Source organism: Pithys albifrons, chromosome 8 (genome assembly GCF_047495875.1).
Source record: "Pithys albifrons albifrons isolate INPA30051 chromosome 8, PitAlb_v1, whole genome shotgun sequence".
Classification (NCBI taxonomy): domain Eukaryota; kingdom Metazoa; phylum Chordata; class Aves; order Passeriformes; family Thamnophilidae; genus Pithys; species Pithys albifrons.
The window spans coordinates 8,360,093-8,379,971 of NC_092465.1; the positions used below are offsets into that span (position 1 = coordinate 8,360,093).

At 37.2% G+C, this 19,879-nt stretch overlaps 1 protein-coding gene across 1 annotated transcript in view; it reads left to right on the forward strand.

Moving 5' to 3' along the window:
• Nucleotides 1–19,879, forward strand: part of DPP10 (dipeptidyl peptidase like 10) — a 254,412-nt gene that overhangs the window by 92,264 nt on the left and 142,269 nt on the right. The gene's annotated exons all lie outside the window — the stretch shown is intronic.

Genomic DNA, 19,879 nt, shown 5'->3' on the forward strand with positions numbered 1-19,879 from the left:
AGAGACATTTGCATTTTTTTGCCTTAGAGAAGCGCGATAAGAGACTTCATGAGATGTTCGTGCTTACATTGAAAACACTTACATCATGGAAATCATAAATTACACTGAATTACCTGAACTGATTTTGTGTTACAGCACATGAGTAGTGTGCAAAGGATTGCACCTTAATGTTGAGTAACCATTATGTGAACAGTCAGTGCAAAGAAACATTGGATTCAGTGGTTCTACTTGCACAAGGAGGAATTCTTACAATCAAAACCTTACTTGCAGATTATTTTCTTCCTCAGTTTGAGATTCGTGGGATATGTGGGTAGCAAACTGATCCAAGCTCACCAGAGGTTTGCTTTGAATTCCTTTGAATGTAGTACTGTTTGCTTTGGATCAGGACTCTTGTCAAGATTAACAGCAGGTCATGTGTGAACAAGCAAACAATATGAGAAATACAGATTTCTAAAAAGGTGAGGATGTTTTATATCTTTTTGGCATCTCCTGGGTTCTGGGAGTTTAACTGAGAGACCTCCCCCTTTCTTCCTTGGCATCTTTTTTGTTTGTTTTGTGATCATGACAGTATTTTTAGTCATTCTGCCTTTGCAGAAATTGTGGAGACCTGGGCCACGAGGTGATGGTCCATTTAATGTTTTCTTGACATATGAACATGGTTTCTGCAGCTCACCAGCTCTTTTGTTAACAGTCCATTTGACTCAGCTTATGTCACTTCAAAGTTCTGCCCTAACCCAACATATAAAATCTGTATTTAAAGTAAAACTTTCCTATAATTCACTGCACTAGATCTGATTATTTATATTCTGGAGGGGCACATGCATAGCAAATTTTGTCAGGGAATTAATTGAAACAGCTGACTGCTTTGTTTTTCTCATTGTCATCTAATATTTGCAAATAGTGTTGGATTAAAAACAATACAGAAAATAAACTGCTCTGCTTTGTTGCCTCAAAAAGCTGCACAAACCCAAATTACATTTGTTATTTGATGAAAGACCATTATCAGCCAAAATTGATCCATTTATCTTGAAAAAGCAGTATTTTGATCCTTGTCGGATGAAAAATGTATTCAAGATATATTCAAGATTTTGAAAAGCAGAGACCCTTTTTCTTGCATGGGTTCATCAGTGCCATATCTACACCAGAACAGAACACATTGAATGTTAGGCTATTGGAATTGTAAAAACATTTGTTATATGATACTGGCTCTTTTAAATTTTATTGTAGTATGTTCGTTATGCCAGTAAAGCTATTCTAGCACGGATCATATCAACCAGATGCTAATACAGAATTCAATGGCAACTGTTAAATTATAATCCCTAACTCCTAAAATACTTAATGGTGGTTTTGTTGCTTGGTTGTTTTGGGGGGGGGGGATGGGTTGGGTTTTGTCTTGTGTTGTGGATTTTGGTGTTTTGTTGTGTTTTATTTGGTTGGTTTGTTGGTTTGGATTTTTGCTTTTATTTGTTTGGGGTTTTATTCGGCCTTTTTTTTTTTGTTTGATGTTTGGAGGTTTTTTTTTGTTTGAAAGATTCACTGGTTTGGTGCTGAAGGTTGGATATATTTGGAAGAACAAAATGTGCAGACAGGTGTGCACTTGCTTCATTGAAATTTAAATTAGTTATGAATTCTCAGGAATGAAATCATCTCTTTTTATCAGGAGTATCTTGTGGAATTTCACACAGAAGTGCAGTTGCAATTGCCTATGGTTGAGTGTTTGTTTTTTGAAAGAACTGAAATCAAATCTTAATGCAGTCAGAAGGTTTGCTAGAACGTGTATTTAATTGCCATTGTGGAGGCCAATTTTCTTTTTATGTATTTGGAGGCATATTTTATGGTTAATTTGATTTAAGTGTACAGAAGTTCCAAGCATTGCTTTCCCAGTCCCCACATGAAGTCCTTGATGAGATGGTGCACAGAGAGCTCCTTAGAGGTCAGGGGGGACTCGCTCTGTGGGTTGAGCTGCTGAGTGGTCAGTATTTCCTCTTCAGGGCTATTGAAGCCTCTGGGAGTACAGTTGCTTCCCAGTCTCTCTGTCAAGGATTTCTAATTCTGGACAGTCATTCAGGCCCATACTGTTATTTTTTCATTTCAAAAAGCTTTCCCAGCCATCCTCTTTTGGTCTGTTACACGCATTTCTGGAACCTGTACTTGAAATGGAGGATTTTGCCTGCAGTTCTTAGACTTTAGCTGGTTAGCATTACAGGTGTATTGTCTCTAAGATATGTTTTTAAAAATTTAAATTCCACCTAGTTTCTGGGTGCTGTTCTGTTCTGTAGCAGAAAAGGTAGTTGCAAAACGGAGACTTGAACCCATGACTACTTTTTAGTAAAATAGTGTCATTTAGAGTTGTGCAAATGATTTCACCTATGACATTAAATAGAGTGGCTGTAGAGAATAGCAGTAAAGTGCATTTTAAAGGGATTAAGAATGGGCTGAGTGATAGGTCTTAAAATGTACTTTTCAGTGGGAAATTACATCATGAGAATGGTTCAAATGCGGCTCTCCATTGTTTAGCTGTGGGTCCCACACTACCCAGGATGTTCATTAATGAATTCAAATCACTGATGCTAAAACTTCCTGCAAATGATGAAAAGACCCTTATGCGAGTAAAAATAATCTGTATATATATGCCACATACAGCAACAATATTTGCGCTCAAGATTATTTTGTATTCCTCTTAAAATGGCAAAATAAATTAAAACAAATGAACAAACAAACCAATACTTTAAGCCCCAGGAAGAAAATGATTGTGCTACAGTCATACTGCTGCTGTGATAAAATTGTATTTTAGAAAGCAGTGACCTGAGAAAGGTTTAGCTGTCATGATAAGCAAGGGCATGTGGCTTTCTAGTGTGATGTTCTGGCAAAAGAAAACAGCTCAGGGAAGTGATACCATCACACAGCTCCTGCAACTGTTAAAGCAGGAGCAGAAGCAGAGACATGACTTTTAGGTCAGAATGTGGAATTGTCAGGTTCAATATAGGAATACCATTTTCATTTAAGAGTCCTCAGTTTTGAAAGCAAATTATGAAATTTTAGATGATAAAGGGAAAAGTCACACATAGACTTGAATGACTTGAGAAAAAGCCTTTAGCTATGTTTTCTTTGGACAGCTGTCAGTTAAAAACCATAAACTGAATCTTGCATTCCTGTCTGAAAGTCTGAACCACTGAGCTGCAGAACTGTGCCCCTATTAGCCCTGCTCATTTACCTAATGAATCATCATTTATTGTATATAGTTTCAGTAATGAAGGAGGAACGTGCTCCCTAAACAAAAATAATCTAAGCCTGATACACTGGCAGCATTTTTGAGGGGAGATAGGTGATGGAATGTAAAATCTTTCAGGGAAAATGGATTAAGAAGTGTCACAGAGCACTTCAGTAGTGGGACAGGTAATGTGTTGATCTGGTCTGGGGCTTTAATGCAGGTAGGCATAATGTTCAGCTCTGCTCATGTAGCGAATGCACGTTGTACATGTAATAAAGCACCTGGAGAAAGGTGACATTAAAAAGTAAATGCTTTTGCCATTTAGGGGTCCCTGTGTTTAGGAAGTAATTGAGGGCTTTCAGGATCACAGTTTTTGCTTTGGGTTCTAAGGAATTGAACACATTTTTTTGGAAGACTGAAGGTTCAGTTTTTCATTCTGATGACCCAAGAGGTTGATTATACTCTCTTGAAAATTCATCCATATGCACCACCTTTTTTATTGGAAGTGAAGCCTTTTTTATTGCATTATTGTGGCAGATTTTGACAACTAAATAATGCTGAACACTATTCTTTCAGAGAAGTAAAAAAGAAAATGTCTCAGAATGAGTGGCACTTTGCTATCTATAAGTGCAGAGCCCATTAAAATGATAGATGACTTTTTCACAAGTTGCTGAAGGTGGGGGGTTCATTCAGATAATGTGGCCAATAGCTCAGTGGGGTGAAAGGCCAGAGTCTTATATGTTCTTTACAGCTAGTCAAGATGTTCAGGAGCATAGCCAAGCCTAAGTGATCTGCCACAGGCCTTGTGTTCTTCAGGGAAAAAAACAAAACCCAACAAAACCCACTAAAAACCTCAAAAACAAACAAACAGAAACCACAGAAAACGCCAACAAACAAAACCAAGAACATGTACATTGTGTTTTCCTTGTTGCTGTTATAATTCATATGCTGATCATTCAAATTCAGTTAAGCAATCATAGGTTAACTCCTTCTGCATGAATGAAACTAAATGAAACTTGAAACTTGCCTTTATTCAGCATCTTCGTATCTGTGAACTTCTTTTCTAAGCCAAGGAACAATTTAATTGTTTCTAGTTTCTCTGAAGCTTGGCTACTTTTAACAAAGCTCACAAAACCCTGCAACTTGGTTTTTTTCATACTGAAAGATCTGGGCTGTTGAGTAGCTGACAGACTTGCTTTTATCCTACTACATGTTCTCAGTGAGTTGAAAGGGCAGTTTGACATCTAGGAGGAAAAAACCTAAACCCTTACTCTCAAATGTTTCATTCGATCTTTCATGTTCCCAGAATGACTTTTGTTTTTTCCTTTTTTTTTCATAAATCATAACAGCCAAGTACAATGCTTCTGTTTCGGCCCAATCTGTGTATTTATGTGCTAATGTATTGTAGTGCTAGTCTTAAGGTGCCTGTGGACATCAGCAAACAACAACAAAGAAAAAAGTGTGGTCATGCATTAAGGACCACACTGGAACTCTTATGTCTGCTTGTCTGAAAGATCATGGCATTGCTCCTACTGCTGCTGGGGAAAAACATCTTTTCATCTTGCATTTTGGCAGATACTTTGTTGTTGCTCATGGGTCTCTGGGTCTCATGGTCAGCCAACCCATGAGACCTGGTGCAATGAGAGCTGGAAGTGCAGCTTGGGTTAGCCATACTCAAAGCCTGCAGGTTTCTAAAGAAATTAAGAATAAAAAATCAGACACTTCCATGTGATGCTGTACTGACGTGGGAAAATCTTTCTTCACTAACCTTAGTGCTGGAGTTGAGTGATGAGAGTGGACATTTTAGCAGAGATCTAGAATTCCCACAGTTGATATAATCAGTTATTTAAAACTGGAATTCAGTTTTAACATCAGTCTGCAGTTTATATAGACAGGGCTGAAATCTGATTACTGGAGACTTCCCAGTTGCAAACTTCTTGCTCCTCTGTGGTGTTGCACACTAAAGAGACAGGATTATATAGGTTTGCCTCTTGGAAGGAACTAACAAGTGTCAAAGAAGAGAAGTACCTATAGATACGTCTAAACTGAGACATAAACATGAGAAATCAGCACCATTGCTTAGAAAATGTTCTGCTCTAAAGAGTGAAATTCACTTTTAGGCAAACAACAGCTTAAAATATATTTAAAATATGTTTATAAATTCTTCATAGCATATCTGCCAGCACCTTGCATACCTGTATTTCAAAAGAAAGCGCTGGCGGTTTTTCACCACATTCTTTTTTTTTAAGTACATCTTGTAGGTTCAATGGATTGATTAAACCCACTCAAGCTGCAAGATTTGTTCTGGTGTGGTTACTGTTTGCATCTTTAAAAATAAAAAGCCTATAAATAAAAGGCTTAACCAGAGCTAACCTAATTTGCATAATGCCAATTAACTTAATGATAGCATTATAGTGAATTATATTACTGATCTAATTGTGTTATTCATTTTTATCTTTGTACCTTTATTTTTAAGTTGGCAGAGAGAGGGATGTTTTTTTTAACTATGATTGGAAAAATTCTTAAATGTCAGCAGAACTAACAACATGAGATCATCATCTTAGATTATCATAGACTTTTAAATATGACAAAATGTAGACCTTTTAACATGCCAGTCACAGAAATGTCTGGAAGCAAAGATATTGACACTTTTAAAAAAATCTGAAGTCAAATCAATATCTAGAGCTCCAACTTGAATGAGTCTTTGTTGATTAACTGAAATTACCATTGCATTGAAAGCAATTCCAAGTGCAGAAAACTCTGTTTTCTTCTTCTCTTGATTGCTGTTTTAAATCTGTCTCAATGGCTTCTGTCAGAATCGAAGAGTATCACCACTAGTGATGATAAAGTAGATTTCACTGCTAGTGAGGGACTAAGTGATTGATATTTAGTAGTGAAACATGCTCTGATAACTCATGTATTTTCCCTTTTCAAGCTTGGAATACACCATTTGAGGGGAACCTGAAACAGAATGAGGCATAAATTCATGGCAAAGATACATATTGGGATGAAAAGAATTTTCTGTAATTTTTTTTTGAGCCTCTGGAGCTGATACAGGAAATTATTTATCATTAATGACAAATCTAGAATCAAAGCTGACAGAAGTAAAATATGTGGTTAATAGACCGATATAAATAAACAGATAATGCCTAGGTAGTATTCCCATCTGCACATATGTATTAAATACTATTGAAAATTATCTTTGTATCTGCTTTGATTGCATAAAAATAATAAAATTTAGCCCTCCTTGAGCTCCCATCTCAAGTTTTCCTATTTCTATCACTGCAGTACTAATGTTACTGCTTGATGCTGAGCTTTGTATAATTGATCTTAGCCCACATATTCCTATTGATCAGAGTGAACAGGATTTCAGCTGTACTCAAAATAGCTGTTTTCCCTCCCAGTCTGGGATTTCATGGTCATTTGAGTGACATAATAGCTGCTTTATCAAAGCACACTGTTGTTCAGCATTCTCATAGATGGATCATAACAGGTTTGCATCTTAGTTCTGTGACATAAAGCTTGTAGGGAGGAGCATAACAAGAGCAGTCACTGCCAGCAACTGCCAGGAACCCCACGGTTCCTTACTCTTCCAGGCTGCAGCACTGGTATAGATCACTGCAGTGATTGGGATAATTGCTGGTGTGCGTGATGTCCCACATTGTAAGACTCGGGAATTTCAAGGCTCCCACTGTGTTTTGGAAGAAAAAGATAGTTCTGCAGATAAACGAAAAGGTATTCTTCCCTGCTTGTTCTGGTAGCTGAATCTGCACATGATAATTATACTTAGAAATCCACGTGTAAAGCTATGTCACCTTTTTAATGTCCTAAAATTGTCTGTTTTAATAGCTTAAAGCTCGTAACTGGTTTTCTTACAGCTCTATGGCAGCTAGTATGCTGTAGGATACAAAACTACTGTGCTATCTTATACAGGAATATCTTTTTCAGTATGAAAGTAAAAACCTGCTAAATAATAATCTTTCTATCAGAATTGCCTTCCCCCTAGCAAGTCAGAAAGTAGCATATATGAAGACGATTTTCGAGAGAAAGAGCATCAGTACTTGTAAACTTTTTCCTTGCAAAGTGTAAGAGCTAAGTGTGTATTAGAACATTCTTAACACAAATGTCCTTTCAGGTCTTTCTGTGCTTTCCCACACTGTAATGGGACTGTCCTTGGAAATAATCAGTGTTCAGTTCTCACTGTCTGCCTGCTCTCAGAAATACTCCATCATTTGTGGCAATTGTGTATCTAATACACAGATACCAACTACACCTTTCTGTGTTCATGGCCATTTTCATATATCATAGCTGAAGCTATGCCTGAAATCCTAGTCATTATTCATTCTTCTTTATTCTTGCTCTAAAAAAGGTGGTAATTGCTTCTAGTAATGAAATGAAATTATGTACTTCCAGACAACACTACCTGAAAGTCCAGGGAAAGAGCAGAGCACTGTGCAGCCAGTGTTTTTGAGAATGCATTATTGCTAGAATCAAAAGTAACATGAATTATTTACCTAGAAATATTAAACTGGCTTGAGATCACTGCTAGAAACAGAGGAAATTCTGAATCATTTATGAAGCTTTATTTAACAGACTTCTTTTTGTCTTCACAGATCACTGAATATTATTTTACAATTTTAGGATGTTTCTGTGAGTTTCATTCCACTTCTAGCGGGTGGGGTTTTTTGAATACTTTCTAAGGAAGCACTGATCAGCAGAGTTACATTTTTATATTTGCTTTTTGCACAAGTAAGGAGGTATGGAAAGAGGCAAAGTGGTGTGGTGAAGGAAGTTACAGTTTCTCTTTGATCACAGGCTTTGTCCCATATTTGTGGGTACTGGAATCTGTGCCACCCCAGGAACCAAACCCATGTACAGAGTGATCTTTAGCTTCTCCCTGAGTTTTGCTCAGCAGCTCTCATAAGTAGGCCATTGTCTTTTCTTCTTTGTCATAATTGTAAAATAAAGTTGCTATTACTACATAAGGATTTTGCCTTTTAAAAGACCTATCTCATCTTCTTCAGTGACAGTGAAAAGCTGTTTGTGTCAATAGTCTTTGCTTTTTCAGACCATTCCAGAGGTTATCCCAAACAGAGACGAGGACTATTGCACACTCAGGAAATAAAATTGTAGCAGTAGTGATACTCTATTTTCCTGCAAATAACGTGTCTTGGGCTGTGTAAATGCTCCTTGTACATGTGGTGATATATTTTAGTGATGAGGCTTGATCCATGTCTGCAAATGAGAACAAGAATGTTTCCATTCATTTACTCACAATCCAGACTAAACTTTCAGGGTCATGTTCACACTCCAACTGTTATTTATATCTAGACATTAGAACTACTGACATGAAAAATGTTGCAAACAGCCCTCAATCATTATTTTGAAAAATTGCAACGCAAACACCATAAAATGTGCTAATGTTTACTTATTTGTCAGGAGATTTTATTAAAAGTAATTCTTAACATGACCAGAAATTTGGATTTTTCTGTGTGTTTACACTGTTAACATTCGGCGATGCATCAGCTGCTGTTGATTTGTAAAGTTCAAATGCGAGATTTTGATAATATTCCTGGGACCTTTAAATCTTTAATAGTTTCAAAGTTTGAAAGTAGCATTGCTGTAGGAAAAAAAGGAAAAAACAGCAGTTGCTTTGGAACTCCAGTGCAAAGACTTGGTGCTCAAGGTGGTATCACTGGGAGCAGTGGGGTGGCTCCTCCTGAGTCCGGGCTCCCTTCAGGAATGCTCTTGGATCAGGCACGTCTCAACAGGTGCCCAGACTGGCTTTCCTCACCAAGAAGATGCAAGTGAGGGCCCATGGAACTGAATCACAGCTCACTGAGGTCTCTGGAAGTACTTCTGAAGGCTGAGCTTTGGCCTCATGTCTTCCAGTGTCCCTCAATCCCTGTTTTTATGTATGCGTGACTATGAGGCCTAACCCTAGAATGATGCCCTGACTCATAATGTTTGTTGGACTGCATGATGAATCAAAATGAGATCCTTTTTTATTTACATCAATAGTGTCTCTTTTGTCATACTCTTCTAAAGGAAATGTTGTAATATAAGGGTAAAAAAGAAGGAATCTTAACTGGATTTGAGGAAAAGAAGGTAAATGCTAGAAATATCAAAACCTCTCAATTTAGAGTAGACATCCTCTTCTGCTCCTTGATCAAAGAAGAGCTGTGAATGCTATTTACCATGAGAGGTAATAAAGATCACAGAAACGTCCTAAGTCTTGCTTGTGGACCTATGGTATATATGAAAAACAAGCATACCGATAAAACACTTGACTCTACTGAAAGGCAGTGTAATTTCAGAACAGCTCATGCTGTGAAAAGTATAGATATGATTACAGCAGATATGATTACACAATATTTGGTTACATTGTAGTTTCTTATAAAAGCTCTGGTAGTAAGATTTCTCAGGATTATTGCTCTTTTAATATACATATAATAAAAATATTATTTCAATGTTAATTATACCCACTTAATAAAAAGCAAAAACAAACATCAATTAGTGATAGTCAGATGATTTACCTGTTGTAGCACAGGTCAAATAGCATTTGCATTTGATCTGACTTCTTGGTGCTGGAAATTACACTTTTGTAAGGAAAATTTTAACTAATGAGTAAGATGGATTTTCCTACTGCGTAGGCTTTCTCTACTTTGTGGCCAAGTTTCTCTACCCCATACCAAGACAAATCAATCAATCATTTGATTTATCTTTATAGGAAGAGGAGAGTAGAAGTGACCTGTAGTCCCTTGCATCCAAGGGAGAAAATGGAAAAAAGCTAAACAGTAATTAATTTCTACTGATAGCCTTAATTGTGTCTTCTCCCATGAGAAGCTTCAAAAGTAGTGAGGGAAGAGTTGCCCTTTGTTCTCTGCTGCTTACACAGTTGTTCTTACTTAGGCTTGTTAGGCAAATATCACTGAAGCAAGAGGCTTTTAATCTTCCAAATTGGCAAGGGAATATATTCATCTATATTCACCTCCCTCTAAAAGAATTTTTTTAGTATCAAGTGTATACACAATACCATATGTGCCTCTGGAAATACACTGGTTTTATCCTAAAGCTAATATTAGACTTCGTTATAGGATTAGGTTTAGGGCGTCTCCAGAGAAGGCTTTAAATTGTATTTCTGCATTCACTGTATGTGTGGTGCTGTCTCTGTTATTTTTTTTTTACTTGAATAAAATTGAGAAAATTAGAGTAAAAAATATTGCTCCAGCATCTGTATGACTGGGGCCTGTCTGGAAGCCCTTTCTGCCTTTCCCTTCACAGGACTGATTGATCCAAGGCATAATAGCACTTCTCAGTTCTTTTCAAGAGATGCATGCAGTCAAAGCAAGGTTTGGTTGTTGTGGGTGCTGGAGCAACTGTGCTTTGTCCTTCCTGATATCTGTTGCTCAATTTCAGCTGAAAAACTGACTGAATGTTTTGCTGTAGCAGCTGAAATGAAGGAAGACAGAGGGATGTGTGAGTGCGTGTGTAAAAATTCTGATTGTGTGTCAGCTCAAAAGATCAAGATGGTTAAGGATTTTCCTCAAAAGGGAAACTATTTGAAATAAATGAGGCTTTTAGTTGTCTTGAGCAAATGGAGAGGTCTGACTCAGAAAGGGTTTTAGGAGCAATTAACGAAGCAGAAGGAAGACACAGTTCTTTTCTCTTGTAGTGCTTCTGATATTTGTTGGAGATGTGGAAAACCCCTTTTAAATCTTTTCAGATGAATCCATCTGAAAAGTTAGTACCAACCCACTCAAAGGTTAAGACAGGGACAGGTTACCTGTAAGGTCAGTCATATCCTACTTCTACAACTTGGCTTAAAGCTGTTAGAGTTGATAGTGAGGTTATTTGAACCTGAATTTTGTGCTTACTTGAGTGACAGTTCTACCTGTTGTGTCAGAAGGCACAGTAGTAAAACATTTTCAGCTGAAACACACAATTTGAACTCTTATTTTCAAAAGCTATATGGGATGCTATTTTTCTCTTTCTCCAGAATACTTACTCTCCTAATGGTCAAACTCTTAGTATGGTTTATCTAGTTCCATGGTGCTTCTAGCGTCTGGCATTGAGATAACTTTTCTTTTAGAACTACAAAGTAATCCTTTGGAGAAATTTATGAAAACTTTTGAATATGAATTTATGAAAGTCATGATATACCTCTTTATTTCCCTTCCACCTTTTAATCAGTTATCGCTGCACTGTTTGCCCAGTCAATGTTAATGGAAGTTGAAGGTGCAGGAATCTTCAGTCAACTAAATATGTCTAGGGAAAAGTCAGGTGTCTCCTCTCTCTGGAAAAAAAATAAATTGAAAATAGGCCATCATTAAAATAAAGACAGGAGTTTAATGTACTTTATAATGGCTCTGCTTCTGTTATACTTGGTGCTAAGATCACTGTTTTTCAGACTTGGGGAAGAAGTGCAAATGGTATATCTGCTATGTATGCTGTAAAATATACTCTTTCCCATTAAAAGAAATATCACAGACTATAAAGTGGCTGATAGGCAATATCAATATAGAATCTGCAGAGAGTAGAACTCAATTCTATGTATCATTGGAAGGATTCAGATATTTCAGAGTTCTAAACCTGAATATTATCTGTAAGCACTAATTTTCTCTCTTGGGCTGCCATTGTCACCTGCAGGTTTTGTTGATGTGAGTAATTAGTTAAGCTGGATGTAGTATTTTGTGTCAAAGCAAGTTTAATCTCAATGCTCTGTATCTCTTCCTCACGTAATTACAGCCTGTGCTACTACCTTACATCAATACTGGGGTAATCTGTGCTAAGAAATACTATGCACAGTTAAGAACTAGACACCAAGTGATAAAGAATGGCCTTATTTAATGGGAAGTCTGCCTGGTGATATCATGCACCATATTAGGTTGATTAGTATGTAGCTTTAAAAGGCAAAATTACAGTGCAGGTATTACCTGTAGCGCAGTATGGAAGTGCTGCACATAGAATGTAATGAGGTTAAAGTCCTTGTAAGATCACAGAAAGCCAGTGATGAAAGTCACACCGTTGATGTGCCCTTGCTTCTGCAGGAAGTTCACACTTCCATTTTCCAGCACAGAAGGTCACCATCCTTTCCTTTCTGTCACTTGCCCCTGTAATTCTGTCCAAGTGACTGCAAGATGATTCGAGGGAAAACATCACTGCTCCTCCTCGGTTCTTGCTGCTCCATGTACAGCTGCTGCCCCTGTGCAGCCTCCCACTGTACTGGGCTTATGAGCAGGTCCCTGATTTTGCATGCAGACTCCAACACCTTTGTCCAAGGTGTGCCATGATCTGTTCCAGGATCACTCCTGACAAATGTCTGGAGGAGCCACTCAGATATCTTTGCCATCTATTGAAAAATAGCACTATGAGGAAGGAAAGGTTTGTCAGCTGGTTTGGCCTCCTATAGATTTGAAGAGACTGTGAGATGTTTGCCTGTATGTTTGCTTTTGAGATCGACTGAACTGACTTGACTTCAGTGCCTTTTGTTTGCTGTCCATGAATTTCCTGCAACAATCAAACATTACCTGTGGATCCTTCATGAATCACAATAACTCTTAATGTTGACTGAATGCAAAATATGTGTTACATTTCCTGAAAATATTTTGGATTTGTATGTCGTCTGTGTTACGGGAATCATCAGTTGGTGAACTTTCTCCCATAATAAGAGGAATAGTCTTTCTTAATGTTAGTTGTTTCCTTTGAGGGGGAAGAATTTATTGCAAGAATTCACTGGTGAACTTTACAACCAAATTGTGTGTATCAGCAAGTAAATACCAATTTTTCTTATTTTTTTGATCTAGATTGTAAATGTCCATTCTGCTTTTGTCACAAGCAATGCTAATGGTCTTTTGCAGCATAGTCTCCACATCTTTTTTGGTCTGCATATAAATAAGAGAGTTTATCCATTGCTTCCTGTAGAAGATGCACATTTGGAAGTGCATTTTGTGCAGTCAGTGTCCCTCACTGTAGAATCACTTGCATTTTTTTTCTTCTAGTTTATGATTGCATAGCATGTCTGATAACATCTACTGATTTTTTACTTGAATGAGAAATACCTGACAGCTAGGATTTGGTTTTAGGTGGAGGTTTTTTTGTTTGTTTGAATGTTTGTTTTTGGGGGATTTTTTCATTTGAGTGTTACTAATTTCCTTCCAGCTGTAGGCTCTAGAGAGAAGTGAAAAACTCACTTAAATTCTTCTTTTGCTACCACATCTGTAAAACCCTGTTAATTTTTTTTGTTTATCAGTTCTTCTCTAATATTTAATGAGTTCATGTGATCTTTTCTTAAAAAACTATAAAAATACCTTCATAGTATTAATGAGGCACTGAGGTATAAACTCGTGTATACCTTTTATTACTGTTAACCTTTGAGTTAAGCTTTCCTTTGCATATATATGTTCTTACTTTTTTCTCCCTTTTTAGAAGAATTTCTGATCTTTTGATAGGTTAGTTTATCAATATGATGTGTAAGAGGTAAGGCTTGGTGACTTTAACACTCCTTTTTGTCTTCAGTGTCATTGTTTCTGGTCTCTGACTCTATGAGTCAGGTAACTGACTGTAAAATGTCATTACCCATTTAGTTTCCAGCCTTCAGTTTAGCTGGAAAAAGTTGAATGTGAATAGAATCAAACCTTGTGAGAAAAGAACAAAAGAATAAAAAATAAAAATAATAAAAAAGAAGCAATCTCAGGGTTAGATGCAATCTGGGGCTATTTGAAAGGGCATCTCTTACAGCAAAACTGTCTGCAGAACAAAAGCTAGAAAAATGTTTTCCTCTTCATTCTTCTAGACCTGACAAAAATTTCTCCCGTGACATGCAGTACAGAATCTCCTTCCTAGTGCCCCCTTTCCTTGGCAGGAATGACTCCCTCAGCTGGCTGTCTGAGCCAACTATCAAATATTCTGCATATAAAATTTCAATCTTTATTACTGTATATTACCAATGTAAGAGTGCAGAGGCATAAATAAACTTATCATAACAGCCGAACTAGAAATACTGTCCATCTTATTTGGTGTCCAAAAGAAAAATATGACTTTTTAAAGTTCTCCTGGCCACCACAATTTTTACTGCTATCTGATGAAGGCATAGAGGGTACTTCCATCATTGCCAGTGGCACCACGAGCAATCTTAGAAAAAACTGCCGTGTACTGTTTCTGTACTCAAGCTGCCCAAAATTTTTTCCAACTCAAAAATGCAAAGCTAGGAGGGAGACTTTTATAGGTGAAGTTGCTCTGGGTGACTGGTGAACTACTTGGGATGTGATACAATGTAAGTGGTGTAGAAAACACTGCCCTTGTCGGTGTTGGGGTTTCCTCTCAGGGTTTTGATTCCATGCCTTATGAGTCAGAAAATGCCACAATATACTGAGCTTTGAAATCTTGTAACATTTTCTCTGAGTGGAATCATTATTGACATGTTTCATTTGACATTTTAAAAAAATCATTTAAATATAATTATGAAAGAAAATCCTATTTAAAGGAAAAAATCACCAGTTTTTCACTTTTCAAAACATGTTGTTTATATTGATTATTTATATATTAGTTTGGATAGCATCTCTTGTGTGCAAGTAAATCTATCTGAATTCATGATGTAGATTAAGTGAGTGGTGCTCTGCCAGGTGAACAGGTGCAGATCTGATCTGAGACATGAGTCCCCTTCCTGGGCACATATTTATGTTATGTGAACTGTAATTTTTTAAAAAATAAGCTGTATATGAAATTGTGGAATCAGTACTATAAGCTTGGTATGTAATAAATATTTTCATAATTACATGATGTGATTGTTAATTGAGCATATTGAATAGTTAAGTGTATGAACACTCCTTATCAGATCATAGAACAACTTCATCAACAGAATGAGTATCCTCTTAATGAGTCCGAGTATTACATTTCCTCTTCTACAGGGATACAAGAAATCCTGATGTGATCCACACAATGTAGCTAATATTCACAATTTGGGCATTATTTGTAGGACTTTGTAATTGCATTTATAATGGTGTGTGTTATTTTTCTGATGAAATACATGACAAAAATGTTGTATAGAGTTAGATGCCACATCACTTCAGCATTTTACTGTGTTAGGATGTGCTGGCATTGTACTTTTTATCTCCCCTCAGGTGTATGTGCAGCCAAACATCTATTTTATAGATGAAAAATAAATGCAAGAGAATCTCGGGTACTAATTAGAAGTAGCACCTAAAAACACAGCACTTGGAAATAACTTCATGCTGAAAGACTTCAAAGACTTTTTGTCTTAAAAAGGTAGCACATTAGAAAAAAAATGAAATGTAAATTATTACTTTTTTTTTCCATTGCCTTGTGGTGTTTCACAAGGAGTGTTTAATTGGCTATAAGACCTCAGAGTGATAGCTTTTTGCCTTTTCATAGCTAAAAATAAAATTATGTTTCATAGGTACTCCTGTAACTTTGCTTATATGCTGAAAAGAATGAATATAGTTTTCTTTGCGTTATTTGTTGCATACTCCCAATATTTCTCCTAGAGGTGGGACAAACAGTGATTAAGTTCTGCAGTCAGTGCCAGATCCAAGCTCTGCCAAACTTTGTTCGTGATATGTTTCAAATATTTTGAAAGTTACAGTTTCCTCCCAGCTGCTTCCCCTGCTGTAGGGAATAAGTAACCTGCTCCTGCCAAGAGCTAGCTACCTTTCTTTATTTTGTTTTTCCTTTCAAACCCAAATATGCCAAGCATGTCCTGGTCACTGAGCACAGACTTGTAGTGCTGATATTTCACTCCAGGGAGCTTGGAAGCTTTCTTCCTCTGCCCTGCTACTGAGTAAGAAATGTGAAAAGTCTTTCTTAGTCATTGCTATCAGGCCAAGTGTTCTTGGCCCAAACTAGGCATCTGCTTGAAGCAAGACATCTATCCTCAAATGCAGTAGCTATTTTCTTCCTAGGAAGTAGTTTCCTTCCTAGGAAACTCCATGTATAGGTTCCTTTCTTGGAGAAAACAAAGTGGAATACCTCTGTTCCCAGTTTAAGGCTGCGCCTTTAAAGATGGTCCAACTGAAAATAAGTGTTACAGTGATCCTGTCAGTGCTTATTTGGTTTCATATTTAGGGACAGTGCTTGGATAGAAAAATTAATGTTTGTACTCTGTGGAGGTGGAATATATGTGAGTTAGTATGTGGTATAGAAATTTATATGCACATCTTAATTAAATTATATAATAGAAATTGAGTAGTTGATCTTCAGATACATCATTGCATCACATAACCTGTGATTTCCAGTGGCCCAAGTACAAGATGTCTTGTCAGACTCAAAATGAACCACGTCTAAGTATTGAGAATAGGTTTAACCCTGAAATCTTAAGTAGTGGAACTAAATGGATCCTTGCTAAAAGGTACTGCTCCTGAAAATAAGAGGGGCTGAAAGAGTCTGTTGAGAGATTGGATGTGAGTTTAATCTTGCCTTTTTTTCCTCTCTGTGTGAGAAAAGAAAAAAATTCCAATATGTTATGGAAACCTGGTTTTGGTATTGCGCACATCTGTGCCTTTGGAACAGGCCCACTTTAAAAAGTGTAATGTGATTGTTTTAGTATGCAGTACAAAATATTCCTGAAGCCTGACCTGCAGTGGTGGAGGAAGCTTCTGCAGTCTTTCTGTAGGCAGTTTTGGTGGAAAAATGAGGTACTAAGGAAGCACAGGGCATTTTTTTATTTTTTGAAATTCCTCCCTTTTGTAGGGAGTTAATGGTTTTGGGCTGTCCTTGCAGCCTCCTGGCTCTGTTGTCAGCAGTGTTGCTGTGCAGCTGTGAGACCTGGCCCGTGCACACAGGTGGGCACAGCCCTCTTGGCTGGATGCCCGTTTACTGGCACTTGGGAGTCCCAAGCCTTGCCCTGGCTCTGAGCTGGGCAGCACCAGCTGAGCATCTCTTACCATTGCTGGGTAGGGGTTCTTAAAGAAAACCTGGTTCTGTAGGTTTTAAACTGTATTTCTGCAAACTCTTTACAGTTTTGGAAAGCACATGCCCTACTCTTCTTCATATGTGTAATATATAACAGAAATGTGTTTCCTCTGTGCAAAGCTGTAACAGTAAAGGGCAGCATTTGAGGCTGTTTCCTGCAGTGTGTGAGTGGGAGGGACTGGAAGAGTTGTTCCGTGACCTTTAATGACAAAGTGCTGAGGCAACAGTCCCCACAGGTATGTTTGCTGTGTGCTGGATAAATTCATATTTAAGAGTGAGTTTTTACCCTAATAGTGAATTTTTTCAGTGACACAAACAACAGTCAGACAGCTGAAGGGGACACTCTACAGAACAGAGCAGAATAGGCTCCAATTTTTGGCATTTTCTCAGTGTGTTTCATATTACACCGTAAAATAAATGGATTTCTCTTATTGATAATTCCCCCCAAGCATTATTAGTGTGAAAGGTCTTTCTTTAGGTAAGTTGTTAATGACACCATGGTAGGATTTGTTTTTCTCCTTTGTCAGCTCACATTATTATATGAAGAGCTACAGTGGATTCTGCACTTAGTGTTTAAGGGAAGCCTGCATGCTCTTTGTAAAGGAAAACCCAACAGGAAATGGTAGGCCTGGTGCCAGAATTCCAGGTCAAACTCCTGTAATCTGGGCTCTGAAAGAATTCAGGATAAAAAGCCGTAATGGCCATTTTGGCTCTGAATCTACTGCATATAATGAATACAATCTATTTTGTTTACTTCAGTTCTGACTGTCCAGCCTTTATATAGTTGAAATATACAATTTGGAAAACAAAATCAACTTCATATGAGTATGTGGAACTGCTAAGTGTCTTCTCTGTAGTGACCTCATTTTCAGCCTGTGAGCTAGAATAAGTTCATGTTTAGAACTACTAAAACTGATCTACATTTGGAAAATATGGGAACATTTCTGTCTGTTTCAATTTAGTGCATGAAAGTTTTTTTTCTATTAGCATAGAAAATGAAAATAGCAAAAAAAAAATCTGTTTGACAAATTCACCATCAGGGAAATGTTTAATTAAAGAAAATAAAAACGAGTAAGTGGAAACAAATTTAAGATCTCTCATTTAGCAAGGTATTTAATTTTCTTCCAAAGCAAAATATTTAGGCTTGAAAATATGGGTATTCTGCCAAGGTACAGTTACACCAAAGCAGATTTTGTTTCTGTTTGTATTTATGGATCATCCCTTCTTGCATGTCCTGTAATACATCCTTGGTAAGGAAGTAGAGGAGAAAAAGCAATGGTTTCTGTTTAGGGTTTCCTCATGGCAAAATGGTGCTTATTCTAGATCCACTTAGTTTAATAATTACATATTATGAGCACTGGATACATGTTTTTCATCTTTGGCATTCTAGTTTATTCAATCCTTCCAGCTATTTTCCTCTTGTTTTGCATGCAAACCCAAAACATTTCTGAATAGGTGTGTTAAACTTTTAATAGAATATTTTATGTGTGTCTTAAGCAGTTATTGAGCAAGTATATGTTTAGTAATGAAGTTAACATTTCAGTGAAAAAAAATGACAGGGAAAACAAGAAACTAAGAAAAAATAATCTGAAAGGGGAGAATAATTCAAATGGAAAGTAAATGCTGAATTGCTTGAATTACCAGAAACAGATAATTGCCTGGCATAATCATTAGGATAAATTTGGAAACATAATTTAAATATTTCATCTTTGAAACCAATGTGTGACTAAAGTATGGAGAAAAGTTCTATTGTTTCATTCTCACATCACACCTGGAACAGATCTGGGCTCCTCCTTTTGTTGGTAACACTGTCAAGTTACCACTAAATGTTCGTGCTGTTCAAGAGCAGTTGTTGGCTTGCCAAGAATACCATTGTTTAAGCTTTCCGTGGTATTCTTCTTGTTGTAATATTCCCATTCAGCTACTTTTTTTGTAAATTAATTGTAGAGGTAAGCTGCACAAAATGTTCCTAACTAATTTGTCACCTTTGTAATTTTGAAAGAAGTGACATAAAGCCCATGATGATAATTTAAGACAGAAACTTAATTGCTTGTGTCTCTTTTCCTTTAGAACTAAGACTTCATCTTTAAGCCAAATAAAATCCATTGTCAATGCCCCCAGATACAGCCAGAACCCTTTCAGGCCAGTATGATGGGCTTTGGTTGATCTGTTTTGATCAGAAGACTTGTTTGTAGGAGTTTGAGCTTACACCTGAGTTTCCTGTTTGTGTCCTGAGGATAAGACTCTTTCCTAGGTCATTTTTTCCTCCACACCTGCATTCTGCTCTTGTGGAGCTTGCACTGAGTGTGCCATGGAGGGCAGGACCTGTTGGGTCAAGATAAGCACTGTCCCGGTGCTCCTGCCCAGCTGCTGGCACTGCCTGTCCAATTCCCCACGCTTCAGCAGATCAGTGCAATTGCATGTGCAGACTAAACAATGATATCCAAGCCCAGTGAATGCCAAAGGAAATTCTGCCAGGGTTTTCAAATGGTGGTGCCAAGCCTGTGTTTCTATAACAATACTGGTTGGATAGCTGCAAACTCACCATTTAATTTTCAAATTATCTTGCATGGGTATTTCCCCAAAACTCTATTAGTATGGCAGATAAGGAACACATATAAAATAAGTCCTCTTCAGTGCTTTCATTTCGCAGGTTGAATTTAGATACACAGGATTTAATATTTCCAGGGAAAAATTCTTAATGGCACATGTGATTTCTGAATGTATTATTTCTATTCA